General features: G+C 46.8%; 1 protein-coding gene across 1 annotated transcript in view; it reads right to left on the bottom strand.

The window, feature by feature from the left end:
* LOC119311681 (nuclear transcription factor Y subunit A-10-like) overlaps positions 1-227 on the bottom strand; it is a 4,372-nt gene extending 4,145 nt beyond the window's left edge. The window contains exon 1 of the mRNA XM_037587353.1: positions 1-227. The gene's annotated coding sequence lies outside the window, so the exon portion shown is untranslated.
* Positions 228-15,397: the final 15,170 nt, after the last annotated feature.

The raw sequence follows: 15,397 nt of genomic DNA, 5'->3' as shown, positions 1-15,397 counted from the left end.
GGGCGACGGCGGGTGGTCTGCGCGGCGGAGAGGGGAATCAATCAAGCAGAGCCCGCTCGCATCTCAGGCCGCTCAGCTGCTGGGGGAGACCATCTAATAATGGCAAGCAACAAGCGGCAGCAGGGAGGAGAGAGAGGGAGGGGGGAGGGAGGAGATGTGGTTGCAGGACTAGTATATGAATGGATGAATTTATGCCAGTGGGGACGGACAGAGGGCAGAAACCAAGAAAGGTCTCTCTCTCCCCCTCTCTCTCTCTTCGGCCTCCCGGTTCGAGCTGAAAAGATTGCCACTAGCTACTTCGGTGCAGCGGGCTTGCCTTTAATCGCCTTTGCAACACACCGGTCTGGTGCAACTTGGCGGTACTTTAGATTCCTGTAATAGTAGTACGGGTACTGAAGTAGCAGTAGCAGGAGTACTTGCCTGATGGATGGACCGATGATGAGCGCGTAAGTATGGAATTGGCGATCGTGATTCCTCCCGGGACACACGCGACGCAACGGTGGTGAGCCCGAGCCCGAGCCGTGTCGTATGCCAAATTGGTCGTGCATGCGCCTAGCTGGTTGGTACTAGCTTGCCAACTGTTTGATGTTCCCCCTTCGTCCTTCCCTGTTTCCTCCCCCCTCCCCTCTGAGAAAGGCAACGAGGAAGTAGAGTACACACCAAATGGGAGTGGCGATGATGCATGCGATGCGAGTGCCCCTATATTTGTCCTCCCACCAGCCAAACGGACCTACAGTGGGTGATTCACATACCTAGCTCTGGCTGCTCCTCATATTCAGCTCTCTCCCGCTATTTTGTTGTTTGTGCTTCAGCGGACTCGCAAAAAATGGGAGCACCTATCCGTCTGCTGCGTGAAAAACTTTCAAGGATCGCCCGATTTTTGGAACCTACCTACCGTTCAAGCAACTCCAATGCGCCGACCCATTTCGTCCGCGCGTGTCCGTTTGGGTCGCCGGGGACAGAAAAGTCGGACCAACGCGCCGATCCAAAAGGACGTGCGTCCGCTTTTCGTCCACCCGACAGCCCATTTCTGGCTCAAATTTGGGCTTTATTTGCGTCGGCGCGGACACGAAGCGGACGCACGCCTACTTCTCCCCTGGCCAACTAGTCGGTGGCACAGTGACAACCCTTTCCCTTCACCTTCTCAAAACTCTCCCGCCCGCTCGCGTTCCCGGTCGCTCGCCATGGATGACACGCCGACCCTCAATGTCGCCGCCGTCCTCGCCTCCCTCACCTCGTCCGGCTTCACCTCTCACGCCTCCGCTAAAGGCAAGCCCAGTGCGTCCCTCAAGACCGCGGCGCCGCCCAAGAAGAAGAAGAAGCTGACGCCCGAGGAGCGGGCCGTGCAGTCGGCCAAGAGGAGGGGCTGGAGGCATGTAGCGGACGCAAGGGAAGAAGTAGTTGTCGTCGACGCCCTCTCCGCCACCGCACAGCATAAGGAAAACAATGCCCGAGTTGCCATGGCAACAAGGGAGGCACTGCTCTACCCAGGGTTAAACCCTGGCCAGCACGGGCTCGTCAGCGCTGCTGTGACCGCGGGCAGCACGGGCTCGTCGGCATTTCCTCGAATGGTGCTGCCAGAGTCGCCACGCGCGTCTGCCACGCAGCCGATCCCCGGCTTTCACGTCTATCCGCAAGCCTCCCGCATCTCCGGGAATGCTCGTTGGAGGTGAGCGTGGTGGCGTCGTCCACATCCGCGCCCGTGGCCATCGACCTCAACGCCACGCCGATGGCCGATGCATCATCCCTCCGGAGGGGCGAGGAAACGCCCGCGGAAGATACCAGCCGACAAGCTCCCCAGCGCCCGCAACCTATTCGACAGAATGCCGGTGGCCGGTGACGAGGAAACAACCAACCATTTCATCATCGGGAACATCATCTTCAAAGGCGGTGCGGCGGCCGCTGCCTCAGCTGGCGTCGCCGCCGCCACTGCCTACGATCCCGAGGAGACCCAAAGCCAAGACGGTCGAGCGACATTCACACCGGTGACCTATGATCAAGCCGGTTTGGACGACACCTTCATGCAAGATCAGGTCGGCCTGGGCAGCTTCCCCCTCGACCACGAGTTCCCAAAGGACTACGGCCTCGAGGAAGAGGATGAAATGAACATCGATTGTGAGCCTTTGTTTGAGGACGAGCTCGCCAACCAAGCCGGCGTGAAGTTGAAGCGCAAAAGTAAGCATGCGAAGGCATACACATCGTCCGAGGACAAACCCCTTTGTGATCCAACGACCCACAACGATTTAGATCGAGATCCGACGGTCTGTGTCACGAGTAGATTTTGATCGGACGGCCCAAATTGCCCGAGCTCTGAGAGAGCTCAGGTTTAGACGTGAATCTAACTATGGGATGAATGAATGCGAGTGGGGACGGACGGAGGGCAGAAACCAAGAAAGGTCTCTCTCCTCGGCCTCCCTCCCGGTTCGGGCCGAAAAGATCGCCACTAACTCCTTCGGTGCAGTGGGCTTCCTTTAATCACCTTTGCAACACACTGCTCTGTTGCAACTTGGCGGTACTTTAGATTCCTGTAACAGTAGTACGGGACCTGATGGACCGATGATGAGCACGTAAGAATGGGATTGGTGATTCTGATTCTTCCCTGGACACACGCACCGGCGGTGAGCCCGAGCCGTATCGTATGCCAAATTGGTCGTGCATGCGCCTAGCTGGTTGGTACTGCTGGTACTAGCTTGCCAACTGTGGGATGTTCCCCCTTCGTCCTTCCCTGTTCCCTCCCTCTGAGAAAGGCAACGAGGAGGTAGAGTACACGCCAAATGTGGCGGCCGCGCATGCGAGTACCCTTATATGTATCCTCCGACCAACCAAACGGACCTCGGTGATTGACATACCTGGCTGCTCCTCATTTTCAGCTCTCTCCCGCTATTTTATTGGTTGTGCTTCAGCGGACTCGCGAAAATGGGAGCACCTACCAGTCTGCTGCCTGAAAAACTTTCAAGCATCGGCCGATTTTTGGAATCTACCGTTCGAGCAACTCCAACACGCTCGACCCATTTCGTCTGCACGTCCCTTTGTGTCGCCACGGACAGAAAAATCGAACCAACGCGACGATCCAAAAGGACACGGGTCTGCTTTTCGTCCACCTGACAACCCATTTCTGGCCCAAATTTGGGTCTCATTTGCGTAGGCGCGGACACGAAGCGGACACGCGCTACTCCTCCCCTAGCCCGTCAGTCGGTGGCACAGCGACAACCATTTTCCTTCACTTTCCTAAAATCTTCCCGCCCGCTCGCGTTCCCTGTCGCTCGCCATGGAAGACACGCCGACCCTCAATGCCGACGTCGTCCTTGCCTCCCTCACCTCGTCTGGCCTGACCTCCGACGCCTCCGCCAAAGGCAAGCCCCCCGCGCCCTGCAAGACCGCAGCGCCGCCCAAGAAGAAGAAGAAGCTGACTCCCGAGGAGCGGGCCGTGCAGTCAGGCAAGAGGAGGAGCCGGAGGCACGCGATGGATGCAAGGGAAGAAGCCACGGTCGTCGCCGCCCTCTCTGCCGCCACACAACAGGAGGAAACAAATGCCCGAGTTGCCACGATAACGAAGGAGGCCCTGCTCTAGGGTTAAACCCTGGCCAGCACGGGCTCGTCGGCATTTCCTCGGATGGTGCTGCCAGAGTCTCCACACGCGTCTGCGACGCAGCCGATCCCCAGCTTCCACGTCCATCCGCAAACCTCCCGCTTCTCCGGGGAATGCTCGCCGGAGGTGAGCGTGGTGGCGTCGTCCGCGCCCTTGGCCATCGACCTCAACGCCACGCCGGTGGCCGGTGCATCATCCTCCGAAGGGGCGAGGAAACGCCCGCGGGAGATATCAGGCGACATGCTCTCCGACGCCCGCAACCTGTTCGACAGAATGTCGGTGGCTGGTGACGAGGAAACGACCAACCATTTCATCATCGTTAACATCATCTTCGAAGGCGGTGCGATGGTCGCTGCCTTCGCTGGCGTTGCCGCTGCCGTTGCCTACGATCCTGAGGAGACCCAAAGCCAAGACGGCCGAGCGACATTCATATCGGCGACCTATAATCAAGCTGGCATGCTCGACACCTTCATCCAAGATCAGGTCGGCCTGAGCAGCTTCCCGCTCGACCACGACTTCCCGGAGGACTACGACCTCGAGGAAGAGGATGAAATGGACATCGACGGGGAGCCTTTGTTTGAGGATGAGCTCGCCAACCAAGCCGGCGTGAAGCTAAAGCGCAAAAGCAAGCGGACGAAGGCATACACGTCGTCCAAGGACAAATATCCTTTGTGGGTGTTGGAGGGACATTGGGCAAGACCCCAACGTCGACGCCGAACAAAAGGCATCAACCTTTTGGCTTCGTGTTCATCGTGAGTACCATGAACTCAAGAAGTTTGCGCCGTATCAAATGCTAAGAAAGCATGGGTGGGTGTCCCTCTCGAAGCGATGGAGGGCCATACAACAAGAGTGCAAAATGTTTTGTGCCACCCTTGAGACCATCAAGGCACGCCCCGTGAGCGGCATCAGCATGAAAGATATGGTAGACATGCGCCCCTCTTCATATATGTTTTCGTTATGCTTGCATGTTCATCTCATGTCCATTTGCTCATATGCTTGCATGCTATTCATTTGTAGGCATTCCAATCTTTGGAGGCACTCAAGGCCCAACATGAGGGCAAGTCCTTCAACCTCTCCCATTGTTGGATGGTCATCAACGGGGAGGAGAAGTTCAAGGTGCAATACGCCACCTCCAAGGCGCCTGGGGAGAAGGAAGCCGTCGAGGAGCTTGGGGAGGGTGAAAAAGCCATGGCCGCGGGGAAATACCAACTCCAAGAAGGAGGACAAGCGTGATGCGGTGTCGATTTCCTTGCTTGCCACCGTGGAGGGCATGATGAGCAAGGACACAAGGGAGGAGAAGCGCCGGCAAGACAAGGAAGAGCAAATGAATGCCTTCGTGGAGATCCAAAGGAGGAGGCTTGAGCTTGATGCGGAGAAGCAAGCCAAGATGCTTGAGATGGAGGCGGAGAAGCAAACAAAGATGCTCGAGATCGAGGCAACCAATGCCAAGACCAAGGCAAAAGAAGTGGCCCCAAGCAATGATTTTGTCTTTTTCGCCGAGAGTTGCTTAGATGTCCAAATGAGTTGAAATTTGGAGCGGACATCACGCATCAGATTATCTACCACACAAAAAAATTGGATTTTTTTTGAATTTTTCTAGTATTTGTTTTGATTTTTTTCCGAGGGCGGGTGCAGATGAGCCCGGGAGCAGAAACTTCGCGTCCTTTTTTACATATATCATGGGACGGAGGTAGTAGCGTTTTTTACACTACACTAGTGTCAAAAACGCTCTTATATTTTATATTTATTTTAGACTTTCCGAGATGTTCGTTCAATGAAAAGAGACGTTCCCGTCGCCTAAGTGACGCGAGTGATGCCTTCGTCAATCTTAAGATATTATGTCATGCCTACGTGACGCGAGTGTTTGTGAGCATCTATAGTTGTATTGTGTTAAAGAAAACATATATGAGTGAACTTAACGTTCATATTGTGGGGACGTAAGTTGGTTGGCTAGGTATGCTTTGCCTTTTTTTCATTCTAATATATACTTTATTTTAGCTTTTCCGTCCAATTTGCTTACACTTGCATGGGGCCTGAATTCTTATTGTGCGCCTTTTCTTTCTTTCTTGTTCTGAAAAATCCCGTGCGATGTGATGTGATGTGATGTGATGCATGCCTTCACCCCACGCAAAGCGATTTATTAAGCAAACAAAGAAGAAAGCGGGGTGGAGGAAAAGACAAGGCCATTATATGCGCTAGGGCTTTTATAATTGATTGACAAGTTGGTCCCGCCAACTTCCGGGAGATCTCAATTATTGGTCACCCAAGCCATCCGATCCCGTGCCCGCTAGTACTACTCCAAGGCAAAGGTTAATGAGACTTTTCCAAGGCAAAGGTCCCGGTACTGGTTGGTCCTGCGCAACAATTTTATGATCCTCACGGCCACAGCTAAGCAAGCTTTGGAGGATCATCAATGATATTATGTACTCCCTCCGAAAACTAATATAAAAATGTTTAAATCATTATTTTAGTTATTTAAACATTTTTATATTAGTTTACAGAGGGAATATGTACGTCCATCCTTCTTGGTAAGTTTTCTGTTGCAACACATTTCCCCTGCTAAAATTGTTAGAGCATCTCCAATAGATAATGTAGAATAGTACATCACTAAATTGGCTTTCGAGTAAATTTTACATCATCAAGAAAATGCTTTTTTTACATCAGTAGAAACACCTAACTCCAACAGATGATGAAAAATAGGGCACTAGTGCTCCAATAAATGATGTAAAAATGCAACGACTAGATCATTTCAAACATACCAAGTTCATTTGAAACGAACATATATAGTACACACTACAAACATTGCAACGACTAGATCATACCGAACTACTTAGTACCGATTCTACTTGAACTACATCACCCTAAACATAAAACTACTCGTCGGACTCGGGGTTACTTATGAATTGTTCCTAGAATGCATCGGTGGTGGGGTCGTCGGAGTCGTGGAGCTCCTCCTCCTCCATGTCGGACTTATCGGGGATCACCTTTGAGGGTCTGGCCTCGTCCTCCTTCTTCACTTGCTTCTTCTTCTTCTCGGTACTTCCAATAGAACTGCAACTCATCCTAAACATACTAGGGATTCTACCGCACAAACCAAGCCATCGCCATTCGTCACTCTCGTCAAGAGCAATGTGAATCCCCTGCTCCTTCTTCTTCTCTTCGATCGGCCGTATGGTCAGATACTTCGGCCCGACGAACTCCGCCTACTCCCGGTTTTTGATCTCTGGAAAATTCATCGATTGGCTGAAAAGCCATCAGGCAACCTTGTAAGCACACGCGACCTCACGAGCGAAGGTGCCAACCCATTGCCGACGGTCACACTGGAACTCGACACAGAAGTTGCCGGAGGGGCGCGACTGCAGCCCCTTGAAGCCCCCCTTGCCCTTGGACGACTTCCACGGTGGCATGACAGCGGCGCGGGCGGCCGTGTTGATGGGAGACGGACGAACTATGTGTGGCAGGCTGCTGCGGAGGTCTTCTGTATGTATGCATATACACTCTTGATCATCAATCTCGCATATATTTAACCTTCCGCGTGAAGTTTAGCTTTCAGTTTAAACATAATATGAAGTTCAAGCAAAACAATAATCATAGGCTCCAAATGCATGGAGAAAAAATGAGACATTATCCACACATTTGGAGGCATGGTATTGATCCAATTCCGCTTCTTTGCTCGCTTCGTTGATTCTCTTGGTGTAACATCGGTTCAGCACTTTGAGCGAGTTGAGGAAGTGCTCAACTTTTTGGACCGCTGAAGTTGGCGAGATTGACACTAGTTGGTTGAGGAAGGTGAAGGAAATATGCCCTAGAGGCATTAATAAAGTTATTATTTATTCCCTTATTTCATGATAAATGTTTATTATTCATGCTAGAACTGTATTAACCGGAAACTTAGTACATGTGTGAATACATAGACAAATATAATGTCACTAGTATGCCTCTACTTGACTAGCTCGTTGAATCAAAGATGGTTGTGTTTCCTAACCATAGACATGAGTTGTTATTTAATTAACAGGATCGCATCATTAGAGAATGATGTGATTGACTTGACCCATTTTGTTAGCTTAGCACTTGATCGTTTAGTATGTTGCTATTGCTTTCTTCATGACTTATACATGTTCCCGTGACTATGAGATTATGCAACTCTCGTTTACCGGAGGAACACTTTGTGTGCTACCAAACATCACAACGTAACTGGGTGATTATAAAGGTGCTCTACAGGTGTCTCCGAAGGTACTTGTTAAGTTGGCATATTTCGAGATTAGGATTTCTCACTCCGATTGTCGGAGAGGTATCTCTGGGCCCTCTCGGTAATGCACATCACTATAAGCCTTGCAAGCAATGTGACTAATGAGTTAGTTGTGGGATGATGCATTACATAACGAGTAAAGGGACTTTCCGGTAACGAGATTGAACTAGGTATTGAGATACCGACGATCGAATCTCAGGCAAGTAACATACCGATCACAAAGGGAACAATGTATGTTCTTATGTGGTTTGACCAATAAAGATCTTCGTAGAATATGTGGGAGCCAATATGAGCATCTAGGTTCTGCTATTGGTTACTGACCGGAGATGTGTCTCGGTCATGTCTACATAGTTCTTGAACCCGTAGGGTCCGCACGCTCAACGTTTGGTGACGATTTATATTATGAGTTATGTGTTTTGATGTAACGAAGGTAGTTCGGAGTCCCGGATGATATCAGGGACATGACGAGGAGTCTTGAAATGGTCGAGACGTAAAGATCGATATATTGGATGACTATGTTCGGACACCGGAATGGTTTCGGATTATTTCGGGCATATACCGGAGTACCGGGGGGTTACCGGAACCCCCCGGGTGGTTTATTGGGCCTCATGGGCCCTAGTGGAGAAGAGGAGGGGCGGCCAGGGCAGGCCGCGCGCTCCCTCCCCCTCTAGTCCGAATTAGACAAGGAGGGGGGCGCCCCCCCCTTTCCTTCCTCTCCTCTCTCCCTTCCTTCCCCCCTCCTACTCCAACTAAGAAAAGAGGGAGTCCTACTCCCGGTGGGAGTAGGACTCCTCCCTGGCACGCCTCCTCCTGGCTGGCCACCCCCTCCCCCTTGATCCTTTATATACGGGGGCAGGGGCACCTCTAGACACAACAATTGACGTCTTGATCTCTTAGCCGTGTGCGGTGCCCCCCTCCACCACATTCCACCTCGATCATATCGTAGCAGTGCTTAGGCGAAGCCCTGCGTCAGTAGCAACATCATCACCGTCACCACACCGTCGTGCTGACGAAACTCTCCCTCAAAGCTCGGCTGGATCGGAGTTCGAGGGACGTCATCGAGCTGAACGTGTGCTGAACTCGGAGGTGCCGTACGTTCGGTACTTGGATCGGTCGGATCGTGAAGATGTACGACTATATCAACCGCGTTGTGCTAACGCTTCCGCTTTCGGTCTATGAGTGACGTGGCCGACACTCTCCCCTCTCATTTCTATGCATCAGCATGATCTTGCGTGTGCGTAGGAATTTTTTTGAAATTACTATGTTACCCAACAGTGGCATCCGAGCCGGGTTTTATGCATATTTGTTATATGCACGAGTAGAACACAAGTGAAGTGTGGCCGACACAAGTCATATTGCTTACCAGCATGTCATACTTTGGTTTGGCGGTATTGTTGGATGAAGCGGCCTGAACCGACATTACGCGTACGCTTACGCGAGACTGGTTCTACCGACGTGCTTTGCACATAGGTGGCTGGCGGGTGTCAGTTTCTCCAACTTTAGTTGAACTGAGTGTGGCAACGCCCGGTCCTTGAGAAGGTTAAAACAACACTAACTTGACGAACTATCGCTGTGGTTTTGATGCGTAGGTAAGAATGGTTCTTGCTCAGCCCGTAGCAGCCACGTAAAACTTGCAACAACAATGTAGAGGACGTCTAACTTGTTTTTACAAGGCATGTTGTGATGTGATATGGTTAAGACATGATGCTAAATTTTATTGTATGAGATGATCATGTTTTGTAACAAAGTTATCGGCAACTGGCAGGAGCCATATGGTTGTCGCTTTATTGTATGCAATGCAATCGCTCTGTAATTGGTTTACTTTATCACTAAGTGGTAGCGATAGTCGTAAAAGCAATAGGTGGTGAAACGACAACGATGCTACGATGAAGATCAAGATGTCGCGCCGGTGATGATGGTGATCATGACGGTGCTTCGGAGATGGTGATCACAAGCACAAGATGATGATGGCCATATCATATCACTTATATTTATTGCATGCGATGCTTATCCTTTATGCATCTTATTTTGCTTTGATTGACGGTAGCATTATAAGATGATCTCTCACTAAATTTCAAGGTATAAGTGTTCTCCCTGAGTATGCACCGTTGCGAAAGTTCTTCGTGCTGAGACACCACGTGATGATCGGGGGTGATAAGCTCTACGTTCACATACAACGGGTGCAAGCCAGTTTTGCACACGCAGAATACTCGGGTTAAACTTGACGAGCCTAGCATATGCATATATGGCCTCGGAACACTGAGACCAAAAGGTCGAACATGAATCATATAGTAGATATGATCAACATAGTGATGTTCACCATTGAAAACTACTCCATCTCATGTGATGATCGGACATGGTTTAGTTGATTTGGATCACGTGAGCACTTAGATGATTAGAGGGATGTCTATCTAAGTGGGAGTTCTTAAGTAATATGATTAATTGAACTTTAATTTATCATGAACTTAGTCCTGATAGTATTTTGCAAATAATGTAGATCAATAGCTCACGTTGTTGCTTCCCTATGTTTTTATATGTGTTTCTAGAGAAAACTAAGTTGAAAGATAATAGTAGCAATGATGCGGACTGGGTCCGTGATCTGAGGTTTATCCTCATTCCTGCACAGAAGAATTATGTCCTTGATGCACCGCTAGGTGACAGACCTATTGCAGGAGCAGATGCAGATGTTATGAACGTTTGACTAGCTCAATATGATGACTACTTGATAGTTTAGTGCACCATGCTTAACGGCTTAGAATCGGGACTTCAAAGACGTTTTGAACATCATGGACTATACCAGATGTTCCAGGAGTTGAAGTTAATATTTCAAGCAAATACCCGAGTTGAGAAATATGAAGTCTCCAACAAGTTCTATAGCTAAAAGATGGAGGAGAATTGCTCAACTAGTGAGCATGTGCTCAGATTGTCTGGGTACTACAATCGCTTGGATCAACTGAGAGTTAATCTTCCAGATAAGATAGTGATTGACAGAGTTCTCTAGTCACCATCACCAAGTTACTGGAACTTCATGATGAACTACAGTATGCAAGGGATGATGAAACATTTCTCGAGTTTTTCATGATGATGAAATCGATGAAGGTAGAAATCAAGAAAGAGCATCAAGTGTTGATGATTAACAAGACCACTAGTTTCAAGAAAAGGGAACTTCAAGCAAAATGGCAAGCAAGTTGTCACTCCCTTGAAATATCCCAAAGCTGGACCAAAGCCTGAAACTGAGTGCTTCTACTGCAAAGGAAATGGTCACTAGAAGCGAAAATGCCCTGAATATTTGGTGGATAAGAAGGATGGCAAAGTGAACAAGGGTATATTTGATATACTGGTTATTGATGTGTACCATACTAGTGTTTATAGTAGCCCCTGGGTATTTGATACTCGTTCGGTTGCTAAGATTAGTAACTGGAAACAGGAGTTACAGAATAAACAGAGACTAGTTGAGAGTAAAGTGATGATGTGTGTTGGAAGTGGTTCCAAGATCGATATGATCGTCATCGCACACTCCCTATACTTTTGGGATTAGTGTTAAACCTAAATAAATGTTATTTGGCGTTTGCATTGAGCATGAATATGATTTAATCATGTTTATTGCAATACAATTATTCATTTAAAGTCAGAGAATAATTGTTGTTCAGTTTACATGAATAAAACCTTCGATGGTCATACTCCCAATGAAAATAGTTTGTTGGATCTCGATCGTAGTGATACACATATTCATAATATTGATGCCAAAAGATGCAAAGTTGATAATGATAGTGCAACTTATTTGTGGCACTGCAATTTGGGTCATATCGGTGTAAAGCGCATGAAGGAACTCCATGAAGATGGACTTTTGGAATCACTTGATTATGAATCATTTGATGCTTGCGAACCGTGCCTTATGGGCAAGATGACTAAAACTCTGTTCTCCGGAACAATGGAACGAGGTACTGACTTGATGGAAATAATACATACTGATGTATGCGGTCCAATAAGTGTTGATGCTCGTGGCGGGTATCGTTATTTTCTGACCTTCACAAATAATTTGAGCAGATATGAATATATCTACTTAATGAAACACAAGTCTGAAACATTTGAAAAGTTCAAAGAATTTCAGAGTGAAGTAGAGAATCATCGTAACAAGAAAATAAAGTTTCTATGATCTGATCGTGGAGGAGAATATTTGAGTTACGAGTTTGGCCTTCATTTAAAAACAATGTGGAATAGTTTCATAGCTCACGCCACATGGAACACCACAACGTAATGGTGTGTCCGAACGTTGTAACCGCACTTTATTGGATATGGTGCGATCTATGATGTATCTTACCGATTTATCACTATCGTTTTGGGGTTATGCATTAGAGACAGCTGCATTCACTTTAAATAGGGCACCATCAAAATCCATTGAGACGACGCCTTATGAACTGTGGTTTGGAAAGAAACCAAAGTTGTCGTTTCTTAAAGTTTGGGGCTGCGATGCTTATGTGAAAAAGTTTCAACCTGATAAGCTCGAACCCAAATCGGAGAAGTGCGTCTTCATAAAATACCCAAAGGAAACTGTTGGGTACACCTTCTATCACAGATCCGAAGGCAAAATATTTGTTGCTAAGATGGATCCTTTCTAGAGAAGGAGTTTCTCTCGAAAGAAGTGAGTGGGAGGAAAGTAGAGCTTGATAAGGTAATTGTACCTTCTCCCGAATTGGAAAGTAGTTAATCACAGAAATCAGTTCGAGTGATTCCTACATCAATTAGTGAGGAAGCTAATGATGATGATCATGAAACTTCAGATTAAGTTACTACAGAACCTCATAGGTCTTCCAAAGTACAGTCCGCACCAGAGTGGTATGGTAATCCTATTCTGGAAGTCATGTTACTAGACCATGATGAACCTACGAATTATGAGGAAGCGATGATGAGCCCAGATTCCGCGAAATGACTTGAAGGCCATGAAATCTGAGATGGGATCCATGTATGAGAACAAAGTGTGGACTTTGGTGGTCTTGCCCGATGATCGGCAAGCCATAGAAAATAAATGGATCTTCAAGAGGAAGACAGACGCTGATAGTAGTGTTACTATCTACAAAGTTAGACTTGTCGAAAAAAGGTTTTTGACAAAGTTCAAGGTGTTGACTATGATGAGGTTTTCTCACTCGTAGCGATGCTTAAGTCTGTCCGAATCATGTTAGCAAATTGCCACATTTTATGAAATCTGGCAAATGGATGTCAAAACTGCATTCTTTAATGGATTTATTAAGAAAAATTGTATATGATGCAACCAAAAGGTTTTGTCGATCCAAAGGGTGCTAACAAAGTGTGCAAGCTCCAGCGATCCATTTATGGACTGGTGCAAGCCTCTCAGAGTTGGAATAAACGTTTTGATAGTGTGATCAAAGCATATGGTTTTATACAGACTTTTGGAGAAGCCTGTATTTACAAAAAAGTGAGTGGGAGCTCTGTAGCATTTCTAAAACTATGTGTAGATGACATATTGTTGATTGGAAATGATATAGAAATTCTGGATAGCATAAAAGGATACTTGAATTAGAGTTTTTCAAAGAAAGACCTCGGTGAATCTGCTTACACATTGAGCATCAGGATCTATAGAAATAGATCAAGACGCTTGATAAGATTTTTCAATGAGTACATACCTTGATAAGATTTTGAAGTAGTTAAAAATGGAAGAGTCAAAGAAAGAATTCTTGCATGTATTGCAAAGGTGTGAAATTGAGTAAGACTCAAATCCCGACCACGACAGAAAATAGAAAGAGAATGAAAGTCATTCCCTATGCCTCAGTCATAGGTTCTATAAAGTATGCTATGCTGTGTACCAGACCTATTGTATACCTTGCTCTGCATTTGGAGGGAATACAATTTTGATCTAGGAGTAGATCACTGGACAACGGTGAAGAATATCCTTAGTGAGGACTAAGGAGATGATTCTTGATTATGGAGGTGATAAAAGAGTTCATCGTAAATAGTTACATCGATGCAAGATTTTACACTAATCCAGATGACTCTAAGTCTCAATCTGGATACATATTGAAAGTGGGAGTAGTTAGCTAGAGTGGCTCTGTGCAGAGCATTGTACACATAGAATATTTGCAAAATACATACGACTCCGAATGTGACAGAGTCGTTGACTAAACTTCTCTCATGAGCAAAAACATGATCATACCTTAGTACTCTTTGGGTGTTAATCACATAGCGATGTGAACTAGATTATTGACTCTAGTAAACCCTTTGGCTGTTGGTCACATGACGATGTGGACTATGGGTGTTAATCACCTAAAGATGTGAATATTGGTGTTAAATCACATGATGATGTGAACTAGATTATTGACTCTAGTGCAAGTGGGAGACTGAAGAAAATATGCCCTAGAGGCAATAATAAAGTTATTATTTATTTCCTTATTTCATGATAAATTTTTATTATTCATGCTAGAATTGTATTAACCGGAAACTTAGTACGTGTGTGAATACATAGACACACATAATGTCACTAGTATACCGCTACTTGACTAGCTCGTTGAATCAAAGATGGTTGTGTTTCCTAACCATAGACATGAGTTGTCATTTGATTAACGGGATCACATCATTAGAGAATGATGTGATTGACTTGGCCCATTCCATTAGCTTAGCACTTGATCGTTTAGTATGTTGCTATTGCTTTCTTCATGACTTATACATGTTCCTATGACTATGAGATTATGCAACTCCCGTTTACCGGAGGAACACTTTGTGTGCTAGCAAAGTCACAACGTAACTGGGTGATTATAAAGGTGCTCTACAGGTGTCTCCGAAGGTACTTGTTGAGTTGGCATATTTCGAGATTAGGATTTGTCACTCCAATTGTCGCAGAGGTATCTCTGGGCCCTCTCGGTAATGCACATCACTATAAGCCTTGCAAGTAATGTGACTAATGAGTTAGTTGTGGGATGATGCATTACATAACGAGTAAAGAGACTTGCCAGTAACGAGATTGAACAAGGTATTGAGATACCGACGATCAAATCTCGGGCAAGTAACATACTGATGACAAAGGGAACAACGTATGTTGTTATGCGGTTTGACCGATAAAGATCTTCGTAGAATGTGTGGGAGCCAATATGAGCATCCAAGTTCCGCTATTGGTTATTGACCGGAGATGTGTCTCGGTCATGTCTACATAGTTCTCGAACCCGTAGTGTCCGCACGTGATGTATTCTACACAACCTTCTTCTTGTAGACGTTGTTGGGCCTGCAAGTGCACAAGTTTGTAGGACAGTAGCAAATTTCCCTCAAGTGGATGACCTAAGGTTTATCAATCTGTAGGAGGCATAGGATGAAGATGGTCTCTCAGAAAAACCCTGCAACCAAATAACAAAGAGTCTCTTGTGTCCCCAACACACCCAATACAATGGTAGATTGTATAGGTGCACTAGTTTGGCGAAGCGATGGTGATACAAGTGCAAAATAGATCGTAGATATAGGTTTTTGTAATCTGAAATAATAAAAACAGCTAGGTAGAGAGCGGTAAAGGTGAGCGTAAACGGTATTGCAATGATTGGAAACAAGGCCTAGGGTTC

This window comes from Triticum dicoccoides, chromosome 5B (assembly GCF_002162155.2).
Source record: "Triticum dicoccoides isolate Atlit2015 ecotype Zavitan chromosome 5B, WEW_v2.0, whole genome shotgun sequence".
NCBI classification, from domain to species: Eukaryota; Viridiplantae; Streptophyta; class Magnoliopsida; order Poales; family Poaceae; genus Triticum; species Triticum dicoccoides.
The sequence above is the reverse complement of the archived record's forward strand: the minus strand, read 5'-3'. Positions and strand labels throughout refer to the sequence as shown.